This window comes from Cupressus sempervirens, chromosome 11 (genome assembly GCF_028749045.1).
Source record: "Cupressus sempervirens isolate cs-2001-9-10 chromosome 11, ASM2874904v1, whole genome shotgun sequence".
Classification (NCBI taxonomy): domain Eukaryota; kingdom Viridiplantae; phylum Streptophyta; class Pinopsida; order Cupressales; family Cupressaceae; genus Cupressus; species Cupressus sempervirens.
In genome coordinates, this window is record NC_143128.1 from 625,584,619 (window position 1) to 625,605,512 (window position 20,894).

The 20,894-nt window shown below is 35.0% G+C and overlaps 1 non-coding gene across 1 annotated transcript; it reads left to right on the forward strand.

Moving 5' to 3' along the window:
- The first annotated feature begins 20,791 nt into the window (after positions 1-20,791).
- On the forward strand, positions 20,792-20,894 carry LOC149531256 (U6 spliceosomal RNA). Its single transcript, XR_016359345.1, has one exon. It is a non-coding gene; the product is annotated as a U6 spliceosomal RNA (small nuclear RNA).

The following is a 20,894-nucleotide window of genomic DNA, read 5'->3' on the forward strand; positions in this document are numbered from 1 at the left end:
GAGGGCCTTCAAAGAACTCAAGAGGACACTCACTAGTGCACCAATCCTAGTAGTACCTGATCCTTCATCAAATTTTGTAGTATGCATAGATGCTTCACGAGATGGTATTGGAGTCATTCTCATGCAGAATAGTCATGTCATAGCATACGAGTCTAGGAAACTCAAGAATCACGAGCTCAACTATCCCACCCATGATTTAAAGCTTGCAACAGTAGTTCATGGCTTAGAAAGGTGGCACCACTTTCTTGTAGGACATCATTTTGAGCTTCATTTAGATCACCAAAGTTTGTAGTATATTTTTACACAGCCAAATCTGAATGCCCGATAGAGGAGATGGATGGAGTTCTTATGTGAATATGATTTGGACATACATTACATTAAGGGAAAGGAGAATGTAGTCATAGATGCCTTGAGTAGGAAACATCATGGGATATCTTCTATGATTACTGAGATAGATTTGAGGGAGTGCATACTACACCACCTTCCTGAAGATGTATTTTATGCAGAGGTTTTCCAATTAGTCCATTCTCAAAGATCCCTAGAGGGAAGACTTTATAATTTTCCATTGGGTCCAAATGGATTAATACACCATAAAGGGTGCATTTATGTACCATCCTTGGGTGATTTATGTGAGTTCATCATTTTGGAGGCTCACAAAGCACCCTATGTAGCACATCTAGGTGTCAAGAAGCTTCATGTAGATTTAAGGCAGTTATATCATTGACTAGGAATGAGAATGTAGATTGCCAACATCATAGCCAAATGCTTAGAGTGCCAAAGAGTTAAGGTAGAATACGGACATCCAGGTGGACTTTTGTAGCCACATGAGATACCTAAGTGGAAATGGGATACTATCTCCATGGATTTTATCATTGGTCTTTAGATGTCTTCTCATCATCATGATACCATCATGGTGAGAGTGGACACTTTGACCAAAGTTGCTCACTTTTCACCCATTTACACCACCTTCATAGCACCTATAGTTTCACAAGTTTTCTTGCGAGACATTGTTAGACTCCATGGCATACCTTGTAAGATAATATCAGATAGAGACTACTTATTTACCTCCTCATTTTGGAGGGAATTGTAGACATCATTGGGTACCAAGCTCAACTTTAGCATAGCCTATCATCCTCAGACGGATGGGAAAATAGAGAGAGTTAATCAGATCCAAGAGGATATGTTATGGATGTATGTGATGGACCACCAATCTAAGTGGGAAGAATACCTCCACCTTGCAAAATTTTCCTATAACAATGGGCATCACACTTCCATAGGCATGCCACCCTATCAATCCATGTATGGTAGGCCTTGTAGGACACCTCTAAATTGGGATATGATTTAAGACAAGATATCTATAGGGCCACAACTGGTCAAGGATATGGAATAGCAGGTGGTACTGATTAGACAACACCTTAGACAAGCCCACGATAGACAAAAGAAATATACATATGCAAAGAGGGTGGATAGAGAGTACATGGTTGGTGAGAGATTATTTTTTAGAGTGTGACCACATAAGAGCCCAATCCATTTTGGAAAAGGCTCTAAGTTAGCACCTCGCTTACTGGGTCCTTTTGAGATTTTGGAGCAGATAGGATCAGTTGCTTATCATTTAGCCCTGCCACCTAGCATGTCACTCATCCATGATGTATTTCATGTATCTATATTAAGGAAGTATATCTATGATGAGTCTCACATCATAGATTGGGATGCTTTGCAGGTGGAGTCAGACAGACATATAGCATTGGAGCCCATTCCCATTTTGGCTCAACGGACCCTCACACTTCAAGGCAAAGAGTTGGACCAGGTTAGGGTCTAGTGGGATTGTTATGACAAGGGCATACCTTCATGGGGGGATGCAGCTCAAATGAAGACTCAATACCCATATCTTTTTTATGAACTCTAAGAGGAAGTTCATGCCTTGGGGGTAGGATGTGAGGTCTCACCCTGACCTGTCATAGCATAGACATGTTACTAGCATTTTGATATTCAAGACTTTGATATTTTGATAGTTATTTGAGACTTAGATGGACAATGGATTGTTGTATCTATTGATTTTGATAATTTAGTAGTGTTTTACATTTATTATATGTACTAAGAACTTGATACTATGTATGGGATGATCGAACACATATGGATGTAACTTTATGACAGGATAGAAATTAGAATTTTGATTTAATGTGAAATATTAATCTAATATAAGATGATTCACAAATTAATATGGTATGCAAATAGATGTTAATTTGATTATGATATGCAGATTTGATATTCTAACATCTTGAATGATTTATTTGAAATGATTAGGGCAGGAAATTTAATTTGAATTTTGTTAATATGGATTTTGTAAAATTTGAAATTATATGCATTGATGATTTATATGACCTCCTTGGACTACTGATGCTCTAGTTTAATGTGTAGGAAGTAGAACCATGGAAATTCATGGGGGAAACAAGTTCCAAACCTATGTGAACACAATTTAACCAAGGCAAATCTTTGGAAGATTCAAAAGCCTTGTTGTGAAAGTATTTTTCTTCATAAATGTAAGTGCTCTTACATGTGGAAATGTTAATCATAAATATGCATTAGGGACGTGTCATGGTGATTTGGAAAGTGCTTTTATGTGTCACTTGACACTTGTGGACTTTGTGTGTAATTGACATGTCATTTAGGGTTTAGTTCATGGTGGAAATTTACCCTAAAACTTATTACCCTAATAATGAGTAAGTAAACCCACTTGACAAGGGGTAAGATGGGTCACAATCAAAGGAAATTCGAATTTGGACTTGGCTATGGTTTTGAGGGGTCATTAGGTGGTCCCAAAGTATCTTGTATATGAAAATAAGTTACCATATGATAGTATATCATGTTAGGGACCTTATTTTGATCATGTGAGTGCCTATACAACCTAGGGGCCCCCTTTACCCATGCATTCTTCCATCAATTCGAAATTGGAGTTGTCACATGTGTTTTCTCCCATGTTTCCACTAAGTCAACTATAGAAAATTTAGAGGGAGACAAGTTTGTAAGAGGAAGTGGCTTGGTGTATTTGCTAAAATAGTTAGTGAGAAGGCCTTATTAGAGAGTTTGGACAAACTAGTGGGGTGTTCACCCATTCTCTATGTTTAGAGATAGTTAGGGTTTGGAGGGAGATTAAGGGAGCTCTACAACAACTATCATTGTCTTTAGCATGGACCAAGGTTGGAGTTTTAGACCATGTCTGTTTTCTTTCTTTTAGTACTACATAATTTAATCTACAAGAATGGAGTATTTTTCATGGGTTCATGCATTGTATTGTAAATCTTGTAGGGTATATTTTGATATTGTGTTGTGATAGTGTGAATGTGTATTGTGTTCATGCAAATTTCTTGGCTTTCCTTCTTGATTTCCTTGTTTTTTATTTTAATATTGAATGTGATCATGGGTGTGAAGACTTCACTCACCCTTGGGAGGGAAGAGAAGTCTTGGGTGAAGGGATTATTTTGGCTCAACATTGTAGTTGAGAAAATTTACCTAATGATGAGGGGTTGTTATTTCTTTCATGGAGTATGGGCTCCATTGAATCCATATATCTTTGTAGTTTTGGGAGATACAAGGGGTTTTGTGTGTAAGAAGGAGGATATTTTTATGATGCCCTTAAGAGGAAAAATTCAATTGCAATATGTTGTTTTGAATATGGCATCTCCTCTTTGAAGAGTCCACCTTCACCCAACGTGAAATGATTCCAATGCTGAATCAATGTGCAAGCCATGGGAGGGATTTGTTTTGTGTTATGTGATGTATTTCATTCATTGACAAGTGATGTGTGTGTGTGTATCCCATTTGTACTTTTTTTCCCATGCTCGGTGGGTGGATTCATAGAAGCTTGGGGTGGGAGGTGAGCCTCCATGGTTCCTACATGAGTCTGTTTGCAGGTTTTGTGAAGATGGATTCCTTGAAGATATTAGGGTTTCACCATTGATAATGTTGGAAAAGATCAAGTGTGTAGAGAGACAAATCTTCCCATTTATCACAAAATGTGTTGTGATGTTAAGTCTCCATTTTGTTTCAATGTGATGTAAAATGAAATTTTCACATTATTGCATATTGTTGAAAATGTGAAGTTGAGAAAATTGAACAAAGTAGCCTTTGAAAGAAATGTTCATTATGAGTTTTCACAATAAGTGATTTGATGTATTATGAAGAAGTTTTGTAATGAGATCCTTCCTCTTATGTTAATAATAAATCATTGGGTAGGAATATTTCATAGTTGTGGTGTAAAGTATTTCTTTGAAATAGTTGATTCAATATTGATAACTACATTGTAAAATTATATGTTATGCATTCAATTTAATGGAAGAAAATTATTGTATTTGATAGTTCATTGTACATGCATGTATATTAGCTCATTTGGGTTTCAAGACCTAATAAACCCCTAGACCAAATAAAACCATCACATAATCAACATATTCACTAAAATTCTATGCTAGGATTAAAAGAAAATTAGCTTGAAGAGAACACATTGTCCAAATGTGTAAGGAAACAATTATGTGTGTGCATATTATGTCCTCTAGAAAATGTATGGGGAAAGAAAATAATTCCTTCCCTGAGATTAAAGACCAATGAAATAATAAGAGAATATACTGAGAATCTTGTGCATAAAATAATGATAGGAAAATATCTTAACTTAGAGAAGGACTCAAACAATAATAAACATCTAGTACTAAATCATTTGTAAGAAAGGACACTTGTTAATCATGTGACCCTTGTTTCACTATTTTAGAAATATATATATCAAAGCTAAGTCAAACCAAGGGCTATCCTAGACCTAAACACCTATTCCTTGAAAAACTAGGAAATACTCAAAGGAAACTCCTCACCAATTAAAAGACTAAGTTCAATGTAGATAAAATAGAAAGAAATATATATATATATATACACAAATAAACCAACTAAGCCAAGCACCTACGTTTTTCCTTGAAGAAAGTTTAGGTGCATGTGACAAAGTGTTAGGATAAACCACGGATAGAAATAAAAATTACATGCAAATATAACCAATAACAAAAAATAATAGATCACACAGAAATGAACAGTAGGCACCAAGATTTAACGTGGTTCACCCAATCCTTGGGCTATGTCCACCAAACTGCAAGTCCAATATTATTACAATCTAGTGATTACTACCTGATTACAATTTGTAATCCCTTACAGCTCAATACCACCACAAGAAGCAATTTTGCATCACAACATGATGGAAAATACCTAACCCTAAACCCTTTTATACAAGTATTTTATGCCATTTTAGGGTTACAACATGTCGGCCATATTTTAGCTACAACGTATGAAGTATGTACAATACTTTCTTGATCAATCACCATAATCTAACAATCTCCCACTTGGGGACTGATCAGGCTCCACACTAAACAACAATCTCCCACTTGGGGACTAATCATGTAGCAATACCACTACCACATGGGGCTCCCACTGGATCAAACCACCTTGGACTCTGTTGTTCTTTGATTCATGTTCAGTCTAAAAGACCAACCAAAGCTGAAGAGGAGTTCAACTTCTCCCTTGTTACAACCTTTGTCAACATATCTGTTGGATTATCATTTGTATGGATCTTCTCTAGCTTTAGTTGTCCATCCTCCAAAACTAAACGAATGAAATGGTACGACAACTATATGTGTTTAGTCTTAGAATGTAGAGCTGAATTCTTTACAAGATGAATGGCACTTTGACTATCTGTGAACAAATAATTATCCTTCTGAGGATGTCCCAATTCTTCCAAGAAGAACTGAAGCCATATCATCTCCTTGGCTACCTCTGTAGCAGCAACATACTCTGCCTCTATAGTGGATAGAGCATTAATCTTCTATAACCTAGAAACCTAGCTCACAGCTGCCCCACCAACAGTATAGACATAACCTGTAGTACTCTGCCTTGTATCAATATCCCCTACCAAGTCTGAGTCAACATAGCCCTATAAATTAGTAGTAGAGCCCCCAAAGTGTAAACACTTATTGGATATTCCTCTCAAATATCTGAGAATCCACTTGACAACATTCCAATGCTCAAATCCTAGATGACTCATATACCTGCTAATGACTCCCACTGCATGTGCAATATCTGGCCTAGTGCATACCATAGCATACATCAAGCTTCCTACAATTGAAGCATAGGGTACCTTAGACATCTTATCCTCCTCATCTTGTGTCTTAGGACACATCTCCTTAGTCAATTTGAAATGACCAGGTAAAGGTGTGCTGATAGCTTTAGCATTCTCCATAGAGAAATTTTGCAACACCTTCTCAACATAATCAACCTGACATAGCGTTAATGTTATGTTCTTCCTATCTCTGCAAATCTTCATATCAAGGATTTTTTTTGCTGCCCCCAAATCCTTCATAGCAAATGCATGTGCTAATTGGCATTTTAGCCCCTTAATATGATCCACGTTAGACCCAGCTACAAGCATATCATCAACATATAAACATAAAATAATGTAGCTATCATCATCCAACCTCTTAAAATAAACACATCTAAATGACACCTATTATATCCATTCTCATGCATAAAACTATCAAATTTGATATACCATTGCCGAGGTGCTTGCTTCAAGCCATATAAACTTTTCTTCAATTTGCACACTAAGTTCTCCTTACCTTTGACCTCAAAACCCTGTGGCTAAGCCATATATATTTCTTCATCCAAATCACCATGAAGAAAGGCTATTTAAACATCCAACTGCTCTAAATGCAAATCTTCAGTAGCCACAAGACTTAAAATAGTATAAATAGAAGTCATTTTAACAACAGGAGAAAATATCTCATCAAAATCAATTCCCTTTTTTTGTGCAAATCCTTTTACAACTAACCTAGCCTTAAATCTTTTCTGACCTCCTTCCTCTTCTTTCAACTTGTAAACCCACTTATTCTGTAAAGCATTTTTACCTATAGGCAACTTGCATAGATCCCATGTCTTATTCTTCAGCAAAGAGTCCATTTCATCTTTCATTGCAAACTCCCACTAAATCTTAATATTCACCTACACAGCTTCATCATAATTTTCAGGTTCACCAGCATCAGTAAGTAAAATAGAATACAAAGAGGGAGAAAATATTTGTGGAGGTCTAATTTGCCTTGTTGACCATCTAACATTCACTGGTGTGTGTGGTATTTGTTGTTGCAGTTGTTGCACATCATGAGGAATGGCTAGATATTCAGCTTTTGGAGTATCATCCAGCATTACATAATCATCGTCTTTCTTCTCATGTTGCTGCAATAGATCTTTGTGCAACACTTTCTCATTGAATATGAAATCCCAACTTCTAACAATTTTAATATTTTCAAAATCCCAATGCCTATAACCAAATTCATTAATGACATATCCAACAAAGACACATTTCTTTGATTTAGCTTCTAACTTGGTTCTATTTTTAGAGTCTATATGAGCAAAAGCTTCACAAATGAAGGTCTTGAGAAAAGAACAACTCACCTTCTTACCAGTCCATGCCTCCTCTAGAATACCACAGCCCAAAGGAGTAGAGTGACCTCTATTAATCAAATATACTACAGTATTGATAGCCTCCACCCACGTGTGTAAGGGCAACCCAGCATGCAACCTCATGCTCCTTGCGCACTCCATTATAGTCCTGTTCATGCATTCAGCCACTCCATTTTCCTATGGAGTCCTTCGAATAGTTTTCTATCTATTAATACCATTAGTGGAGCAATAATCTTCAAATTCATGACTGCAATACTCACCGCCATTATCAGATCTAAGACATTTTAATTTCTTACCAGTCTCATTTTCAACCAAGCATTTCCATTTCTTAAAAGTTTGAAATACATCAAATTTTTGTCTAAGGAAATAAACCCATACTTTTCTAGTTGTGTCATCAATAAATATAACATAATAATGAGAGCCACCAAGGGAAGATACCTAAGCTGGTCCCCATACATCTGTATGCACAAGCTCTAATTTCTCCTTTTTGTTTTCCTTCCCAATCTTTACAAAACTCACTCTCTTTTGTTTTCCATACACAACTTTCACAGAAATCCATATTAACACATTTCAGACCTGGTAAAACTTTCTTTGAATGAATTACTTTCATACCTTTCTCACTCATGTGCCCAAGTCTGTTGTAGCACAGTGCTGTATCAAAATCTACAGCAGCTATTTGTTCTCCCTACTCAACTGCAGCAATTGTTCCTGAACACTCATTTTTCTCTAAAACAATCAAAGTAGAAGGAACAATATGACCTATACAAAGATATAAGGTGCCTACTTTCACACCTTTTGCTACTACAAGGGAACCTTTTGAAACCTTCCAATTTTTATCATTAAAAGTAACTACACAACCCTCATCACCGAGTTGCCCCACTAAAATTAAATTCCTACTCAGCCTTGGAACATGTCTTACCTCATGTAGTAGCCAATGATTCCCATTCTACAACTTAATCTTAATTTTTTCCTTTCCAACAATTTCACAGGATTTATTATCCCCCAAATAAATAAGCCCAAAATCCCCTTGGACATAATCAATGAAATAACCTCTATGAGGTGTAGCATGAAATGAAGCACCAGAATCTAAAACCCATGAATCATCAACAATTTCTAAAGATAGAAGCAAAGCATCCTCTTCGGATTTGTTACTTACCACATTTTCCTCCTTGTCTCCATCTGATTTATCTCCTTCATTTTTCTTTTGATTCCAGCAATCTTTCTTTTTGTGCCCTAATTTCCCACAGTACCAGTAGTCATTTGGTCCTCTCAATTGATACCTCTTCCCCTTTGACTTTCCTCTTGATTTCCCATGATTTTTGGAGTTACTTCCTCTCTCAGTTGTTCTACCCCTGCTTTGTGCATTCAAAGTGCTTCCTGATGTAGATACACCTGAGGATTTCCTACGAGTTTCCTCACTCAAAAGAACACCGATCACATCATCATATTTTAGGGTATTAGATCTAGGAACAAAATTACTCACCGCCATTACCAAGCCATTCCAGGTTTTAGGCAAAGAACACAAAATCAAGAGAGCCCTAATTTCCTCATCAAAATTTATACCCACAGAAGATAACTGACTAGTAATAGTATTAAACTCATTTAAATGATCTGCAACAGATCCACCTTCAACCATTTTCATATTAAATAAATGCTTCATGAGAAATACCTTGTTTGAAGTGGAGGGCTTTTGATATAGTGTCACGAGGGTTTTCATCAACTCTTTTGTCATCTTTGCTTTTGTAATATTAAATGCCACCAATGGTTCCAAGCATAATCGAATGCTTTCAAGTGCCTTTCTATCCAAAAGATCCCATTCAGCATCTAACATAGATCCCTGATTCTTGGCTTTGCCTTCCAATAGTTTCCATAAATTATTCTGATACATATAGTCTTCCATTTGCATCTTCCATAACTGGAAGTTTTTCCCATTAAACCTATCAAACCTCAGTTTACCCTCATCTACCATTGCTCCCACTCAACCGTGAGACTCTCACTCAATTGTGAAACTTTCCTACAAAGGATAACTAAAAAACAACTAGGCTCTGATACCACTTGTTAGGATAAACCATAGACAGAAATAAAAACTACATGCAAATATAACCAATAATAGAAAATAATAGATCACACAGAAATGAACACAAGGCACCAAGATTTAACGTGGTTCACCCAATCCCTGGGCTACGTCCACCAAACTACAAGTCCAATATTATTACAATCCAGTGATTACAACCTGATTACAATTTGTAATCCCTTACAGCTCAATATCGCCACAAGAAGCAATTTTGCATTACAAAATGATGAAAAATACCTAACCCTAAACCCTTTTATACAAGTATTTTATGTTATTTTATGGTTACAACATGTTGGCCAAATGTTAGCTACAATGTTGGTCACTAATTATGAAGTATGTACAGTACTTTCCTGATCAGTCACCATAATCTAACACAAAGGATGGGGGGGGGGAACTATTATTGACATGTAGTTAGACCCTAATCCCCATGCACCCTCACCTTGGGCCAAGGAAATGCACATATCTAGGTTTCTTAGGTGTTATTTTTGAAGGAGGACAAAAATTCAATATAAAACTAAGCAAGGTAAAAGGTTTAAAACATGTTTGGAAGGAAATCATTGTTTAAACTTGTAAAAAAGGAAGTGGTCCCACCCTAGGCATCTAGGATCATGCAAAAGCCTTCTTAAGTGCATAAAATAAGGTACTTGAGTTGTCATCATGTCAAGGACGCCCTGCTCAAGTCACCTACCCACTTGAAAAAACATCTTAAAGTGAATGGGAAAGTGTTAGAATGTGGACATGCTCTGATTAATGTTAGACCTCACTTTCCTTGGGTGCCTCCACCATGCAAGGAAGGAGATACTCTTACTTAGGGAATGTAGGCATCTAGGGGAGTGGGGAAAAAGGGTATGTGAGATGGATAGGAGTAGGTAAGGATTAGGGTAGATGGTAGGATATTGTAAGAAGGAATTTAATTAAAAGTTATTAAATCATGCATTAAAGAATTAGAGTTAAATCACATTTAAGTTATTTAATCATGTTTAAATTAATAAATCATATTTAAGTTATTAAATCATAATTAAATTCATTAAATCATGAATTAAAGAATTGGTGGGTAGTAAAGAGGAATTTAATTAAATGTGGGGTTTAAGTTATTTTGTGGTATTTATCTATTTTTAATTAACCATGACCTTATCGTAGTAGAGTAATAAAGTAAGACGAAGGGAGTAAATTAGGCAAGAGATGTTTAATGTTGGTTTGGAGCCTTTACATTCTCTTAAATTATTTAACCCTTTAATTGATAATGATATGATCCTTAATCAATATATAAACTTAATGTGTCGATCTTCGTATGACCCAAATTAGGTGTTAATCAACACTAAAATATTGACAATCAATAATAAGGTCTTAGAGAAAAACTAAAATGATTAAATATAATTGATGGTTAATCTAATAGTCTAGTTAGTAGTGCTTAACAAGTAAGTCATCGATATTTACGAGGTTAAAAAGGGATAAATGTAAGTATTCCATTGAAATAGAAATAACTATACTGTTGGGCGTTCGATTTGCACAAGGTCAACGGCAGGAATCCATAGTGTAATTCCTCTCTTGAAAAGCAAATATTTTTAAGGATCCACTCCAAGGTTCAGTATTTGTCTTGTGATGTACCAAAATTCGCTCATCAGAAGATAAATGTGAATGTTCATGAGGAGGCCTTTGTTGGTTCTAAAAAAACTCTTTTGTCTTGGAATCGAAGTAAAATCTATTTGTTGTCTCAAAATATCACACCAAAAGAACAATATTTTTTGTATTTTTTTTTTTTTTTCAATGAATGCAATCCTAACAATGCAGCTACTATGAGGTCCTATTCTAACAGGGGGGTTAGCAAAGCAAATAATGAAACTGAAAGCAAATAACATGAAATCAAATAACTTGAAATTGAAATTCCTAAATAGACATAAGCTACAGAACACAACACGTTGCGAGTTAAACCTTCAAAGAAATCAGTAGGAAACCAATGAAAACAGGAGCATCACTTCCTAGAATCCACTGATGCAATTGTCAGTGAGAATCTTTAAGAAAATCGAATGATGTTTCACTCTTCATCAAATCGCAAGGCCATGGAAAGTGCGCTCATGCGAGACAAAAATCTATGTAGACACAATCGAGTGATCTCTTCTCAAGCTCGTTACATCAACGAAATTCATATATCTATAGCAAACACCAGAACTAAAGATTGCACAACCAGAAACAACACAATAAACCTTTGGCTCAATCACAATCTCATGAATAAAATCCACAAAAACAATGACACATCCAAGCAAGAATAACTACACTCTAAATGCTAGCACCAAAAGCATAACTTTATTGCATAATAATGGTGGCCCTTTTTACATTTTACAATGGGGTATTTATAAGAAATCGTCTCCTCAATTTGTGTTGAGAGTGAGAGATATCTTAATGCAATAAAATGCTTTTAAAACATTAAAACAAACTAAATATATACAAACTAGTAATCTAACTGGCGCTTAGAGGGACTCCATCCATATTTTAGTCATTAATTGGATGCATGAGCCCTTTACATGTCAAAAATAGATAAAACATGAGAGAGAAAGTAGGAGGAAGCCATCAGTCGAAGTAGAAGTGCATGGAGACACCAAAAATAGAAGTTGGCCCTTCACTTGATGTGTGTTGGAGTTAACTTTTCATCAAAATGCACTCCCAATGCATGGAAAGTGCTATTTTTGGAACTGGCAGTCAACTATCAGCACACCTCTGAATTGTGGAGCTCAAAAATGTGGAGCTGCGGACTTACGTACCTGCGGAGCTGCGGACATGTGGAGTTCAATTTGCCAAAAAATCAAAGTTCCCAATTTTGAAAATGATTTCTGGGTTTTGCTCAAATGAGGTTTTAGATCACTTTTTGTATACACTGCATGCCCCTTTCTAATGATTTAATCCCTTTTTATAGCTAATTACTTTCATAAACTTGCACTCCCTTTGCTTCTTCAATCAAAAATCTCAAGGCACCTACGTCGAATCTTGACCCAATAGCTGCATAAGATGAGGAACCTGATTTGCTTTATGCGTCCAACCTTTGTATCTTTGACCTTTGTCTTCTCTCCACTTGTCCAATCCTTCCCGATGAGAAACCAAGTGATCCAAATTATCCAAGATGATCAAATGTTTGCAACTTTTCATATTTTTTCACAAATTTTCTAGGCATTTTTAAATGACCTTTTGGGAGGTCTTTTGCTCAAAATTTCAAGTCAAAATAGGAACCTTTGTCGGTCCCTAAAACTAGGCAGCCAAAGGCTCATTGTTTTAGGGGTTGAAATTAGATCTTCAGTTCTTCTTTCCAACGGTGTAAGCGGTTATGAATTCTGAGGCCCGAGTCAAAAGTTATGACCTCGACAAGTTGAGGATGCCATTTTTACCTACACAAGAAAAAACATTAGTCCGTAGAGTTAACAATGCATAGTAAAGACACACTAGCTACTCAAACAAAACTATAGGTGAATCCTAAAATTTGGCTAAGTCTGGATTCCTGAAGCCCTAAAATTTGGCTAAGTCTGGAATCCTAAAGCCCTAAAATTTGACTATGTCTGGATTTCCAAAGACATGAAATTTTGTAGAATCTTTACCTTATCTCGAGGAGGTCTGAAACCTATCTCAAAAAAAATTTCGCATATATTAAAATATATCTTAAGTATAAGGAATTAAAATACATCAACTTATACTTAAATAATATATTTTAAACCCCTTTTATGGCTATTCAAACAAAATTGGAGGTGAAAGGGCAGCTTGGCAAGGGCACATGGTGCCTTGGGAGTACGCACCATGATGTACTTGCAACACACCTTCATGGAGGGCACGCGCGTGGAGCCTCCATGAGAGGCACATGCGCGGAGCCTCCATGAGAGGCAGGCACAATGCCCCCATGGAGGACGCATGCGCGCACCTCCATGGGAGGCACGCGGCACCCCCATGAGAGGTGTGCGCATAGCGCGCCATGGGAGGCACTCACAGTGCCTCCATAAGAGGCGTGCGCGTGCGCACCTCCATGAGAGGCACGTGTGGTGCAAATTTTTATTTTTTATTTTTTATTTTTTTATTTTGCTATTTTTTCAATTTTTCAATTTGTGTTTTTCAAATTTTTTAATTTTTTGTGTTTTTCAATTTTTCAATTTTTTTTGGGATTTTTTTGAATATTTCACTCTAAAATTCTAAGGTCTAATAAAACTCTTCTTCTCTCGACTCCCAAACTATGAGTCTGGGAGTCGAAAAAAGTAGGGGGTCCCCATTCCTAGTGAGGAATGGGGCATATGTTGTGGACACCACAACATATACCCCAATAGTATTGAACATAGAATGTAACGAGTAAGGTTACACGACTTAAAGTCAAAACATCTAGGATAATTGTAAACATAGTCATATTTGTAAATGATGGAATTATTACACCCTCATTGGTATACAATTTATACTTCACATATGTACATGAAATGTCTCATTTCAAGGATTGGACATAGAATCAAAATGATAACCTAAACTACATCTTATGTTGTAACCTAGGTCTTCAATAAATGTTAGGAGGAGAATTGGCTATGCCATGGGAACTTGAAGTACATGATTTCAAATGAATACAAATTCCTTTACACTAATGAACTCTATCATCTCCAAACCCAGTGATTGAATTAGTAATCTTCTAATCTACTTGAGGAATATAAATTGTTATCCAGACACCTCACAATTTGATAGAGTGTTCATAACTAGTAGGTTTCTATACGCATTATCTTTAGTTTACCTTTCAAAAAAAAAAATTGATTGTGTTTTTCTCTATTAAATTTAGGGCATGACATTATCTTGCACATACCTAAACAAGGCTTAGTCAAACCAACTTGATCTAAGCACACCAACACACCACCCTAACTTGGTTAAAGTCACAACAAGCCTCAAAGAAACAACAACACAAACAAAGAAAAAACAATGGTTATTAGATGTCATGCACCAGGATAATGATAGACAAAAGAGATCCAAGAAAAAATGCAACCACTATAGTTATAGGAATCATAAGAAGAGGATATATAATATGTTTCCATGAATGAAGCTCTTAAAGAGATGGATAAGCTAGAAATATTGATATCAAATTCCATGAATAAATTAAGAACTTTATTTCAAGTCTTCTCGCATTTTGAAGATAAAGCATATATAAACTCTTGACATGTTTATGATGACACTAAGGTTGAAGCTTAGACATTTGCATAATGCAGCCAACTCAAGAGTCAAACTTCAATTTTAATTATATAACAATAATAAGAATTCAAGTTTCATTGTTCTCATCCCAACAAAAACTTTAAATAAGTTACTTATAATCAAAAGTATTCATAACATGTACAATTTAAATACAAATTAATATCATATCCTTATTCACATATCAAAAGATACTATCAAAGCTTATTATAATGATTCCTACCCTTATTTTGGATTCAAATTACATTAAAATGAAATATATGAAATACTTAAACAAGAAAAATAATATATATAATGATAACCAATACTGTCATACATGAACAAACTGATACATCAAATTTTTAAGTCTAATAATTTCATGCATCAAATATATGTCATACATCAAATATAAAATGTCATATATACATCAAATATATGTCGAATATGTCCACTAAAATAAAATCCAAGATATATGTCCACTAATACCTATACATGTGTACACCCCTATATCTTCTCCTTCCCATGAGGGGAAGGAAAAAAATTCCTAGTGTTCTTTGGTCATTGCATGGAGAGAGATGATGGGAATGATGGGGTCTTCTTCACAGACTCACTCGTCCTCTTGTTTAGGTGCCTCTCTAAATGGAGCTAATACAAACAAAGTAAATATGAATCAATAATTATTATACATTGAAATCAAATATATGTATACACAAAATTAATTATTTTCTTACAACCATCAAATAGTCACTCTATACATCCACCTCAAAAGCTCACGGACGATCGAGAGTAACAAGACCCTACAACAATTCAATCAATATAATCACTCGATCATACTTATAAATATCATTTGAATTTTCAATATGAACTATTATAAATAACAACTAAAACTATAAAAAATCTTTCGTACCTTATTCAATGGCTCTGAACTAGCCATCACGGTAGCAACTCCAAGGTCGATGGATTGGCGAAGATGAGGAGTTTCAGACATCAACAACTACAAATCATATAATACAATTTACATGTCTTTTATAGAATAAATATAATCAAATGAATTAAATTAAAATGAAACAAATGTTTTTAATCATGCCTAGGCTCAAAGTCCCTTTGTGAATGTCAATGGTCCAGTGGAAAACTAATGCACATAGATAAAAATAAAATTTTCAATCCTTCATAAGATTAATTAATAAATATATGTATTAATTTAAATGATTAAATCGATACATACCTCTCGACTCATCGACGGGATGTAAAATGGGGTTGGGGAATCTATATTAGGGTCATCAACACTCTTACCCTTAATTTTGAACAATGTCAAGACATGTTAATTAATTAGTCATTCACTGTACATATGAAATGTGATCAAATTAGTTTATTATAATTATAATTTACCTGCCTATCAATGCCAAATGTGTCACATGGGAACTCATCAATGACTAGCCCATAATCCATAGTGTCTCCAAAATGACTACTAAATGTGCATAAGGATCCACATGATGTGCACATGTGACTGTGGCGCAAAGAAGGCTACTCCTCAACTAATGGATTGGCACAATGAATGAGTGTCTTTGTGAAAGTATTGATAGTCCCTAGAGTATTGGTCTCTACATGTTCCTTCACAGCTGAAGGACCCTTGTGGCTTGACAATAGGATCCCTAACTACATTAGGGTCATGACATGCCCCTGACCTCTCAAATTTCAACCCCCCACCTCTACCCTGAGAATCTAACATGTCAAAATAATTGGGGATCTCCTCAAGGAAAATTTCACAATACAATTTCTTTAAGAAATACATTGGAACCTCATGATTATTATAGGGAGGGGCATCAAGGCCATCCACCATCTATCCCAAAATTTATTTATAATATCATCATGTATGCACCAGTGGATGGGGAACCTTTTAGTTGTATGTTTAATAGTGTCTTGTTCTCCTAGCTTTTTAAACAATGCACATACATGTTACCTTTCATTATGTATTTTTTTATTATATCTTTAAAGGATAATTTATTTGCATAATATCTTCTTTTTTCTTCTCTCTTAACACGAAAATATCCAACTGACCACTAATAGAAGCTACATGGCTCATAATGGACTCAAAGGAGGATGTCAATTGTCCTCTCATAGGATTAGTTTTCCTGCAAGCTTTCAAACTACCAATGTTTGCTTCTAATTCATTTTTTCCACTTTCTATTCCATTCATTATATTATCTCAGTCCCTAGGAGGAGGTCTTTCAATCAATGAAAGTTGTGAAAGTTTTAGCTCTTCCTCATGAGGGTATTCATTTTGATCATATGGAGGGTTTTCATTTTGATTTTGTTGATCAGGTTGGGGATTTAGTGGTTGATTATTCACATTACTGATAATAAACCAATTTCATTTTTTAAAAATAAATAAATTTGAAGCAAAACTTAAAAACATACAAAACAATGCTAAAACATACAAAATAATGCAAAAATAGGAGTAGAAAACATACTTGGTGATCTCAATCTTGATCTCCAACAATGAGGAGGCACTTTGAGGATGAGAGAGAGAGAGAGAGAGAGAGAGAGAGAGAGAGAGAGAGAGAGAGAGAGAGAGAGAGAGAGAGAGAATATTGGACCTTCTGCAAAATGTGTACACGTTGTTGGGGGTAGAGAAGGAAACCAGCAAGAAGAAACAAAAAAATGAGATGGGCTTCGAGTTGCAACCCATAAATATTATTTCAAAAAGCGTGTGTGTGTTATTGCAAATTTGAAAATAAAAAAATTTGTGTCATATTTTTGGCACCACAAATTAGTGCATTCACCCTTTTATCACATAAAATTTGATGACATTGTGATGATCAGTGCAACAAATTCATTAAGATATCTACCTAAGATTATAAAGCCCTCTAACATAGTTTGCATGGAATGTGTGATGGAAAAATAGAAGAACTCTTTTCCAAGTAAGATATTCACTACATTAGTGAAGTTGGATATTGTACACATAGGTTTGTGTGGTCCTGCAAGAACAAGAAAATTCTATGATGAAATGTACTTTATTCTTTTCATTGATGATTTTACAAGGATAATGTGGGAAAAGATTCTTAGATAGAAGTTTAAAACTTTTGATAAATTCAATTTATTCAAAAGTAGATTAGAGAATGAATCAAGATTGAAGATAAAATGGTTAAAGATCAAATAGAGGAGGAGAGTTAATATCAAATGAGTTTAACATATTTTGTGAAGATAATGGGTTAAGAGACATATTTCAGCTCCTAAGGCAATGCAACGGAATGGGATAGTAGAAAGGATGAATAGATTAGTTAGTGAGGTAGCTAGAGCTATGATGCTTGAAGGAAATGTATCATATATCTATTATAGAGAAACACTAAACACCATAGTATATAAAATAAATAGAGTAATGATCAGACAAGGTACTAATAAGACACCCTATAAAATTTGGTTTGGAGATACACCTTTTATGAAATACATTACAATCTTTGGAAAAAAATGTATATCAAAATAGAGGACGATATATAGGTAAGTTTGACCCTAGAAGTAATGAAGTCATTTTACTTGGATACTCATTAAAAATCAAGACATGTAGATGTTTTAAACAGAGATTAAGAATTGTTGTTGAAAGCACTAATTTGAAAGTTGATGAGAAGTTTAGAATTTAGGTAAGGGTACATAATTATCATTCAAATGAGGATGAAAATACAAATCAAAGGCCTAATAGTCTGAATGCATAACAAGAATGCATTAATGTGCATAACAAGAATGCATTAATGTGTCTTATGACCCATTAAGATCTATTAGGACCCCTTAAGACCAATGCATGGTAAGGTATTTTAAGGTATACTGGGATACACTAATGTGTCATAGGACCTCATATAACCCCTACTATGCATGAGTATATCATGAGGGATTGTAAGAGGTCCTACAACAATACTATGTCTTTGAACCACTTAAGACCACTTACAACAGCTTAGGACTCATTTCCATACATTAGCATATGGTAAGGGTTCTTGAGAGTTGAAAGGGGTCCTCAGACTCCATAAAAACTCATTAGAGCCCTAGAATTTAGAGCAATTGGTGCTCATAGGTCATAAGGTATCTTGGGACACATTTTTTTGATATATATACCCCTATGACACTGTAGCACCCCTTAACATATATTAGTACATTGTAAGGGATCTTAAGGGGTCCTAAAATACATTAATAATTCCTACAATCCCATAAGACCATTTACAATCCATTACGACCACTTACCATGTATTGGTGTACGATATACAATCCTAAAGGGTTACAAGGGGTCTTTGGACACATTAATATATTGTAGGACAACTTAATTACCCTTAGGGCTACTTACCATCCACTAATGTATCCAGTAAGGGTTCTTAATGGGTATTAAGGGGTCATAAGACACATTAATGTGTTATATGACCCCTTAGTGGATACATAAGTGTATGGTAACAAGTCCTAGTGTCCCTTACAACCGCTTTAGAGAATTTGGGAATCATAAGATGAATTATAAGGGGTTCAGAGGGGTAACTAAGGGTCTTATGACATGTTGATGTTTTCTAGGACCCCTTACAACCCATTCAGACATGTTACCATATACTAGCTTATTCTTACTAGATATTGAAGTGCTTATCATTTTCGCAACTTCATCCCAACTATTTGGTAATGAGCACAATGAGAGAAAAAACTTGTTCTCTTCATAGATTGTATCATATTAACTGAATTTTCTTCAATTATTATAGTATGTAACCCACTAATATCATTTTCCATAATGCTTCCTATCTTCATCTTTATTTTGTAAATCTTCTTCATGATGGTTACTTTATTGATGGCTAATTCCATTACATACATGGGTTTGAGTTTATCCCAAAATACTTTAATCGATGTTCCATTTATGATGTTTAAGAGAACATTGTCAGATAGTGAGAGAAATATAGTCACCATCGCTTTCTTGTCAAGAACTTGTCCTAATAATTGTTTCTCATCATTGTTGGCTTCTTTGTTTTTCCCTCAGGTGCAAGAGAAAGATCTTGATTTATCAACAAGGATTACATCTACACTTTCCACAAACTAAAATTATGTCCAAAAAATTTGTGCACCTTCAAGTCTTCCATGATTTTGGAATTTCAATCACCAAAACTAAACCATCTACCTATCTTTGATACCAATTATAAAGGAAAAGAAAAAGAATATAAGATGCAAATTAAAAAAAACAAAAACACTTATTCTAGTTGGTAATGGTTTTGTAAGGTTTCACTTCTTGTGAACCTATGAATTTTAGTTCCCTAGGCTTGGTGTTATTTTTTTTGTTGAGTTTAAGACCTTTCCCACTTTATTTAATCAAAACAAACACAAATAAAAAGTGGATAGATATTTATCATTGTTTGGAAACCTTGTCTACATCCACACTTGAGCAAGGGAATCCTTTATTAATTAGACAACACAAGATACATTTAAATACACAACAGTTGTATATAAATACATCTCCAATTGGACTATTGAGTCCATCATATAGAAGTTGAAAGACAAAATTTACAATTGGAGGGAAACCAATACGATGGTTGGGATTTACACCCCCAACATGGTGTGGAGATGAAGCAAACTAATGGAAATGAATTAGGTGGATGATTGTAAACTAAAAGAAGAAGAGTAAGAGAGGAAAATGATTTTTCAATACAAATAGAGATGTGGGACATTAAAACCCATACCTATCACATACAAAGAGAGTGTACTATTGTTTAAGCTACATCATTGATGTCTTCATCAAAATGTGAGGTAGGATCCATGGACATTGGCTAGAAACTCAAAAGAATGGCATTTTTTGTCCATGTTTGCAATGGACTCTATAGATCAGTCTTGTGAACCAAAGGGTTGTATTGGTTTGTTTGATTCATTCTATGCTTTGTTGAAGTGTAACTTTGTCTTTTTCTTGGAACATGATTCAAACATTATCTACACTATTTTTCATATACTTTAAGTACTCCCAAGTTGATGGAAGGGTGTATACATGTCACTTTTCTCCCATATTCATAACTTGTTAATTATATTCCTAGTACATACACAACATCTAATGCATTAAGTAATGTCTCTTCAAAGACATCTGACAAAATTGGAATAATATTGAGAGAATTAGCATGACCCCTATGCAAGGATGACCTACATAAATCAAGATTTGGTCCAAATTTTT